This window comes from Pantherophis guttatus, chromosome 2, assembly GCF_059756535.1.
Source record: "Pantherophis guttatus breed Tessera chromosome 2, ASM5975653v1, whole genome shotgun sequence".
NCBI lineage: Eukaryota > Metazoa > Chordata > Lepidosauria > Squamata > Colubridae > Pantherophis > Pantherophis guttatus.
The window spans coordinates 282,502,404-282,511,007 of NC_142064.1; the positions used below are offsets into that span (position 1 = coordinate 282,502,404).

Here is an 8,604-nt window from a genome sequence, read left to right on the forward strand (position 1 = left end):
GTTTGTGTTTCTCTATCTGGTAAAGCAAATGGGTTGTTGGTGTGTGTCTGAGTGAATGAGAGATCCAACCATTTCATCTCTATGGAATTCAAACTCTGCTTTTCACCATGGCATTTTAAGTGGCATGACTCAGGATTGGGATAACAGTGGGGAGGGAACTCATGACACCATCCTCATTGCTTTGAGGGCTTCTGTTGCATGATTGTGAAGGTGTGTTCAAAGGGTCTTTTGTACAATAGGAAGGTGTAGCCCCAATGGAAAGCTCACATTTTTTTCATGATATTAGCCAATTATATTCTCAGACATGAATTAACCATTTTATAAAAGAATTATAAATGTGTAATTCTACGAGGTGGCAATTTTAGTTCCCATATATATAAAAAAGAGAAGAAAATGGACTCTGCAATTCCAGGCCCATTTATTTAACAGATGTAACTAAAATCGATGTTAGCTTCCCCTTGAATAGAGTTGAGAGTAGGTAGATGAAAAGTGCATTTCTTGTAGAAGAACCAGCAGTCTTTAGCAGATGTGGTCCACTATTGACAATTCTTTTGTCTTGAAACATCACACCATCTAAAACATATCAGTCAGAGGAAAGAATGTTTTGCTGCCTCTATAGCATTTGACAGAGTAAACAAAGAAATATTATGGAAGAAAGTGATTGCCCTTAAAATGGAACTCAGAATGTTGACCCTGCTCAAAGCCCTTTCTACAAGCTACAGACAACAATTAATCAAACAATTAAGTTTAAACTATAAGGAAGTATTGGCATTACTTGGCCACAGGGTAGCAAAGCTGTAGGATGCAAGAAGAAAGTCCTACCCAACAATGAGGTCCAATATAAAGCAAGGTTAGTGGCACAAGGTTTTTCACAGATGAAAAATGTGCAGTAAGATGAAGTATTCACGCCAACTGTAAAGAGTGAAAGCATAAGGTTGGCACTAACATTAGCAGCGGCACATGGCCATAAAACTTGGCATTTTGACATAACCTACAGCATTCCTCAGTGCAGAATTAGTTCAAGCACCAGGGTATGAAAGTAAAAGGCCTAACATGGTGTATAAATTGAACAAGGCCATTTATGGGCTGAAGCAGTCAGCCAGGAATTGAATATATGTTTAGATAAGGCACTGAAGGGTCTTGGGTTCAAGAGTTGCAAGGCTGATGGTTGCATATACACTGGAAAGTTACAAGGTGGGGATCGTCAACTATTAGCATTTGTGGATGATCTTTGTTTCATTGCAAATGATGTATCACAGGTAAAAGAATTTGCTAATAAGTTGGAGAAGAAATTTGAACTAAAAAATTTGGGAGAAATACAAAATTATCTCGGTGTAGAGATACAAAAAATTGAGAAAGGTGGTTATGTTTTTGGTCAAAAAAGAAAAATTGAACTCTTGTTGGAGAGATATAACATGAAAGATTGTAATACTACTCCAACACCTATGAGCATGGTTTTTCATAACAGTTTGGGTGAGGACGAAAGTGAAGCCTGTGATCAAGAGATATATCAGTCTGCAATAGGGAGCCTGTTATATCTGTCACAGTGGTCCAGACCAGACATAGCTTGTGGAGTAAGCATTTTGAGTCGCTGTACTGCTGCACCAACCCAATTGCATTGGATGGGTGTAAAAAGGGTTCTCAGGTATTTGAACGGAACTGTGAATTTGGATCTTCAAATACAGGTCTCTGAAAAATTAAAATTGAAATGCTATGTTGTACCTTTCTCTACAAACATGGAGTTGGAGTTTTTCTTTCTTGAGTTTTGAACAGAGGCACACCTGACAGGTAGTGATTATGGAAACAATGTAAAAACCAGAAATCCAATTCTGGGATTGTTGTATTGTTTGGAGGGGCTTTAATTGGATGGAAGTCCAGGAAGCAAACAACTGTCGCCATTTCTACTGCGAAGGCAGAATTTATTGCTTTGTCTGAACTCTGTTCAGAGGTAACGTGGTATGTGCAGCTGTTACAGGATTTAAATGTAAAGGTAAATGAAGCTGTAATGGTGTATGAAGATAATGCTGCCTGCATTAAAATGGCAACAGGTGACAGAGTAAAGAGTAGAAGCAAGCATGTGGACATTAAATATTGGAATGTCAGGGAAGCCATTAAATGTAAATTAATTTGCTTGCTTCACTGTTCTTCAGAGGACAATTTGGCAGACATAATGACCAAGCCATTGGGTGGAGTGCACCATGGAAAGAATATTAAATTAATTGGATTAATGTCCCTTCCAGTCATGAAGGGAGGAGTGTCAGATTATTTATGAACTGGCAGAGACATGGTAACAAAGTCAGCCAATGGGCGCTGAGACAGACTGGAGCCAGGGCGTGTCTTAGTCTGCAGCTTCTGAGTCTGTGCAGAGAAACAAAATTGAAACCAGTCTGAACTAGTCTGCTCTGCTGAAATTAAACTAACTGTTCTCTCCTGCTTGAGCTTGACTTGTAACTGCTACAAGGTTGGAAGAAATCTGCTGCTGGTATTGTAAATTTACTTCATGTATTATTATGTATATAAAGAAGTTAATGGATCCTGCTGCATCAGTTTTCCTGTGTGTCAGAGGTGGTATTCAACAGGTTCTGACCAGTTCTGGAGAATCGGTAGCGGAAATTTTGAGTAATTCAGAGAACCGGTAAATACCACCTCTGACCGGCCCTGCCCCATCTATTCTCTGCCTCCCGAGTCCCAGCTGATCGGAAGGAAATGGAGATTTCCTTCCCCTGGAGTGGGGAGGGAATTGAGATTTTACAGTATCCTTCCCCTGCCACGCCCACCAAGCTATGCCCACCAACCCATGCCACACCCACCAAGCCATGCCCACAGAATTGGTAGTAAAAAATTTTGAAACCCATGACTGCTGTGTGTGCTTTCTGGATTTAATTTCTGCAACAAACTCTGACAACTTAGAGAAATGATCTATTGGGATCCTAATATTAAATCAATATATTTCTTGTGTGATCAGAATTCAACAATTATATATAATATGCTGCTTTTTTGGAGGAAATTAGTTCAGTTGAGCTTCTCTTATGTGGTCTGATTGTGGTAGATTCGGGGATGATTTAAAAAATACTATTTTTATTCTTAATGCTTATTGCATTTTACTTATTTATTTTTTTAAAAAAAATCTACTTTTTTCAGATCAGTAATAAAATTACTTCGGATGATCTGAGTGATAAAAGTCAATTCCCTTTTTCCCATTCGATGCTCCCCAAAGAAACGGTCCTATACCCAGGAATTGTCCAACTGCTCCTTCATTTTGGATGGACCCTGATTGGTCTCTTTGCTTCGGACACAGAGAAGGGAGAGAATTTCATGAGGACTTTTACTCCTATGCTTGTCAGGAATAGAATTTGTGTTGTTATATCACAACAATTCTCAGCGACTGGAAATTCAGTAGCCCTCAGGGATGCCATCTTTAAGTGGAAACAAGTCAATGTCTTTGTTCACTTCATAGGATTTGATTCCATTTGGGACAGAATTTTTCCCTTCCATTCAACACTTGAAGATTTGCCAGGACCCGTTGAAGGGAAAATCTGGATCATGACAACACTTGGAGTGTATGTAATGAAAAAGCAGAGGCTTCTCAAGTATGTCCATAGTATTTGGACCTTTTCTCTTCAGTGGAAAAAGAGTTGGAACAATGATGATGCCTATAAAAGATATTTCTTTGTGGAACGTGAATTTCAAGCTGAGTATTTTCACTGTTCTGTTTCAAAACACATATTTTCTATCAAAGGCCGGAGAAGATGCACCCAGAAAGTACCACTGGAGACACAAGAGGAAAAGAATAGGATGTGGATCCCAAATGACGGCTATACTTACAGTGTCCTTAAGATTCTGGCCCATGCCTTAAAAGCTGCATCCAAACCCCAGAGGAGAATGGAGAAGGGAGAAGAGAGGCTGGGGACTCCAAGGCTGCAACCATGGAAGGTATGGGGTCCCATCAAGGATCCATCAAACTAAATTCCTTTTCAGGGTCTTTGGGGCTCTCAGAGCTTGTTTGTTTAACATCTTAAGCTTCTGAACAACATCTGATACTTATTGGAAGAGCATTGCATCTTCCCTTCTACAACCATTTTCTATATTCAAAAAAATATTCCTAGACTCCATCTGATTTTCAGCTCCTGTAAACTGAAATGGCTCTTTTCCTTGTCTTTCCTCAAGGCTAAAAGAGGTTCCTCTGATCTCTTCCTTGCCTTCTTTGTTTTTGCTTAAAGCTGATGAATATATATATATTCATATTTGGCTGAAAAATGCCTGCGTTGGCGTCTTTATAACATTTATCTTCTCAGATTTCAAAGGTATTATGCCAGCACTTTTTTAAACATGCTTGTTTGTTTGCAACTGAATGAGGTTTGATTAAACAGTAGCCTCTTCTCCCACTATTCACAATAATGTTCAGTGCAAATGAGTTTGGTTCAATATTTTTAATTTAATTAATAAAATAAAAATAAATATTGGGGGCTTGTAAGCATTTAGGAGGTATTCATGGGGGAAAAAAGAGAGCAGGATTTTTCAAAATTGGCAGCAAAACAGTATTTCCAGGATTGAAACCTGCTAGAAACAAATCGAGGAAGCGAATTCCATGAAAATAGGATTGGGGTAGACCTAAAGGGGAGATTCTGTTACAGATTTGCAGACTTTAAAGCTTTAGAATAGCAGCCGAAGATGGAAAGTGGCTAGATTACAATCCACCAACATGATGAACTGCCTGGAGAGAAAAATGAAGAATATCAGTGGACCGAAATAAGAAAACCAAGCTAACTACAGAATGGGAAGGAGGAGGAAATATTAGGAAAAAACATCCTGAAAGATTGTGGAATATACACTAAGGAAGAAGGGATTTAGAAACCGTAAGAAAAAGTCCGGGAGTGACCATTGTGAATGACGCAAGGGAGCAAACCAAAATGCAGATTGCCAGGCTGAGCTTTCCTTCTGGATCCATATTTTTTTAGAAAGCAGCTGAGAAACTGTCTTCCTTTTCAATTGGCAAGTCCTCTCTTCCGAAGTCATCCGTTTCTCCTGAGTCTCGCAATCCCATCTCGATTGAGTCCTGCTCGGTCTGTCCTTCCTAAAAGGGTGGGGGCTCCAGCTTCTCCATCAGGGACTTGATCCAGCTTGTTCCATTAATCAGTTTGGTGGTGGCGATGACGTATTCAGTGCCCCCGTCTTCCATGTGAGAGAGGAACAGGAGGGCTGCGATTTTGGCGTAGGTCATGCCTCCCAGAAAGAAGACGAGAGCGACATGGTTTTCTCCATGCTGGTGCTTTTTCTGAAGCCCGTTTGGCAGCTGCTGCCTCTCTTCAAAATTGGACCAGGAAGTATTTTTAAGATTTCTTCAATGCTTCGCCAACCTGGCCGGACAAGCAACTCTGCCAGGAGAACGCTTAGAGGCGTATAACCACTGTAGACGTAAGAGATATTGTTTGGGTTCTGCTCTTTGATGTTGTCCATACACAGATGCAAAGTTTTCCAGATGGTTGGGTAGTTGTTCCGACTGCCCAGCCGGGGCTTCAAAAGTCCAGCGTTTTCTAGGCTATTCAAGGTCAGGATGTGTTTGTAGCCGTAAGTCTGGAGAATTTCTCTATTGTAATGATCCAGCACCTTCTGCTTTAAGCCCCTGTTGCACACCGACTGCAGGCAAATGAGCCTCAGTATCTTAATCAAAGGATACTTTCGGGCAATGCAATCTTCTATGTAGCTGTTGACCTTATCGGTATCTATCCCGGACATTAATTCTTGCTCCAAAGTTAAATTATCGAAGAAGGCTTCAGAGGTGGTGATGTCTTTCACGAGCTCCGCGATGGAGGTATGGTTCCCCAAAGAGCTTCTGGCAGCCTGCATGTGTGGCAGCTGTGAGACAAACTGCTTGATCTCCCCCACGGTTTTGGCGTGGTGCCTTTCCTCAAAAGCAGCTGAAATGATTTTGGCTTTCTTGCTCAAGATGCTGCCCACAGCGTTGAAGTTCTTGTTGCGGATCTCCGTGTACAGCTTCTCCGCGGAGTTCAGCTGCAGCTTCAGGGCCTCGGTGGGGAGCTCCTTCGCAGCCTCACTCTGCTTCTTCGGGGCAAATTTTTCAGGGGGAAGTTTTACGTAGGTGTTCTGAATTCTATATATTTCATCAATCAGTCCCTCATAAGTCAGCTGGGTAACCAGAGGAGAGACCAAATCCACATTGTGATCCAGCAGCAGAAGGGTATCGAAGACGGGCAGGATGGTGTTCTCTATCACAAAATCATATTTTTATTTTCTGGAAGCTGGAATTTTTTTTAAGGAGATCAAAATAACTTTGTCTAAGCATTATTATAATTTTTGCATCACAAAATCATGATTTATCTATTTCTTTTATCAATAAAAATACACTTGTTCATAATTTCCAATTTTATCAGTAAGATTAAAATTTATTTGAATACAAGTTTTAAGACAGTTGTATCCATTTAATTATCATGCCATCCAGCAATCAATTAACTAGATCCCCATTCATCACATCATGAAGCATTTTGTTAATTCTTTGCTAAAAACAAGTTCTACCACCAGCATTCACACAATCCATTAAGGAAGTGGGATAGGTAGGAATTAGTTTGGAGGACCAGAGAAAGACATGTAGGGAAGGATCAGATAAGATGGTGGGGGGGGGAGGATGAAGCAGCATCTGTGTTACAGGGAGAGAAAGAAATTCAGAGAAGGTCCTCCCAAATGTTTAGACTGTAAAAAGAGATGGTGAAAGATTTGTATTTTCATACTTGCAAGATTCTGTTAATATTGTCTTGCAGTAAAATAGAATTAGTTCATCTGGTCATTTTCCTGTCTTAGTCTTGCAACTTTCTTCTTAACAAATCCTTGCTTTCTGATAATCACCCTCTTGTTTCCAAAGAGTTTATGAATGCTCTTGATATTTGGGGGTTTTCTTCAATTGATTTATGACCTTTCCTAAAATGTTTCTTGTAATTGACAATTTTTGCCAATTATATCTTCTCACTATACTTTTTGTCAATATATTGTATGATTGAGAAATATTACTGAACCTTTGTTCTTGAGTTTTGAAGATGGTGGCCACATGCCAACTCACAATATTTGCAAGTTAAACAACCATAGAAGAAAGATTCAAATGTAAAAAGAGATAACAAAACAAGATTTCTGCTTTTAAAGTTCCTGGATGTTTCCATTCTAGTTCCATCCATTTCTAAAGAAGAAGGAATTGTTCAATCTTTCCCTGCTGAAAGTGTACTTGGATCAAAATGGAGACGTAGCAGCAGATCTGAAGACCTTGAGTAGGGTGGTCCTCCCCAAGGGGGATCCCATCGACAAGGAATTGGGGAGTTTCGAAAGGCAGCGACTGATAATCAACCAAGATGCTTTGTCACAGCTAAAGTTGCTCAACCAGGTGGGGAAAATAGTGATGTATTTTTTTCATTTCCCCAAAGAATTAGGACCCTTTTCAAGTGGGCTAAACCTAGTCAAAATGGGGGGTAACCTTCACTGAGAATTGAATGTGTGGAGTAAAACTTTTATAATTTTCTTAGAAAATAGGGAGGCTTCTCTTCTATTGACCAAGGTATCCTTTTGATGCTATAATGCTGAATACTGTTGTAAGATGATTCAGCTATATCCAAAATGAGATTTGGGGTGATTATTATTTAGGACAATAATCATTGCCATTTCATGTCTCTTCTTTATCACCGGTGACAGAGGCCTCATATACTGAGGATTTTGATATTAATAGCTTCAGGTACACTAATTTCTTGTCTTCAAATATCAAAGTTGAAGGCAATTCTGTTGACCAGGGTCTGAGTTCAGCTTTGGTCTTAATCTGATAAAATGGAATCAAGACTGCATGGAAGTCCTCTTGGTCCCAATGAGAAATAAGCTTCATCTTGACCTGCTTGGAGTCAGGGGACTCCCAAAATTGCAGGCCTAGAATCTACAATGTTTTTAATCAGCTGAGACCATAGTTATACATGTCTCTCTTTAACCCCACTAGGATAGTAGAATTTAGGAAGGAGATCCAAGGCATTCAGTTCACACGAAATAATAATGACTGGTCTGATGTGACCTAATTTATTCATTGATTGATTCTATTTATTTGCTCTCCCATCTCACCACAATAATGGTCTGAAAAACGAAGTACAAAAACATGACTTTGATGCAAAAAAATCCTGATATCAGAAGTAATAAGGGACAATTTCAAGGGAAATATTACTTAGGTTTCGGCATTGGAAGTAATCAGAGATTTCATATTTTTCTATCTGAAGCCCAGAGACTACTTGGCTAATGTTCCTTTCTACCTCCATGTTACATAGATGGTGAGCGTAACATCTTTCCTTTGTCGTTTTTTCTTTCTCTTCTCAGTCTCTGCCTCAGTCCAAATGTGTGGAAAAATGTCAGCCTGGATTTGTGAAGAAGGCTCGAGAAGGAGAGCCATTTTGCTGTTATGACTGCGTTCCTTGTTCAGAGGGGACCATCTCCACTCAGGAAGGTCAGTGGCACCATAGGGAAACCTTCTGAATTCATCCATCAAGTGGATATTTCCTTCCCACCTTTTCTTATCTTTCCAATTTGTGTTGTTGTTAAATATTGAGATAAAAACTGTTATAACAACAA

At 39.7% G+C, this 8,604-nt stretch overlaps 1 pseudogene; it reads right to left on the reverse strand.

The window, feature by feature from the left end:
• Positions 1–5,074: 5,074 nt before the first annotated feature.
• Positions 5,075–7,876, reverse strand: LOC148116043 (vacuolar protein sorting-associated protein 33A pseudogene; annotated as a pseudogene).
• Positions 7,877–8,604: the final 728 nt, after the last annotated feature.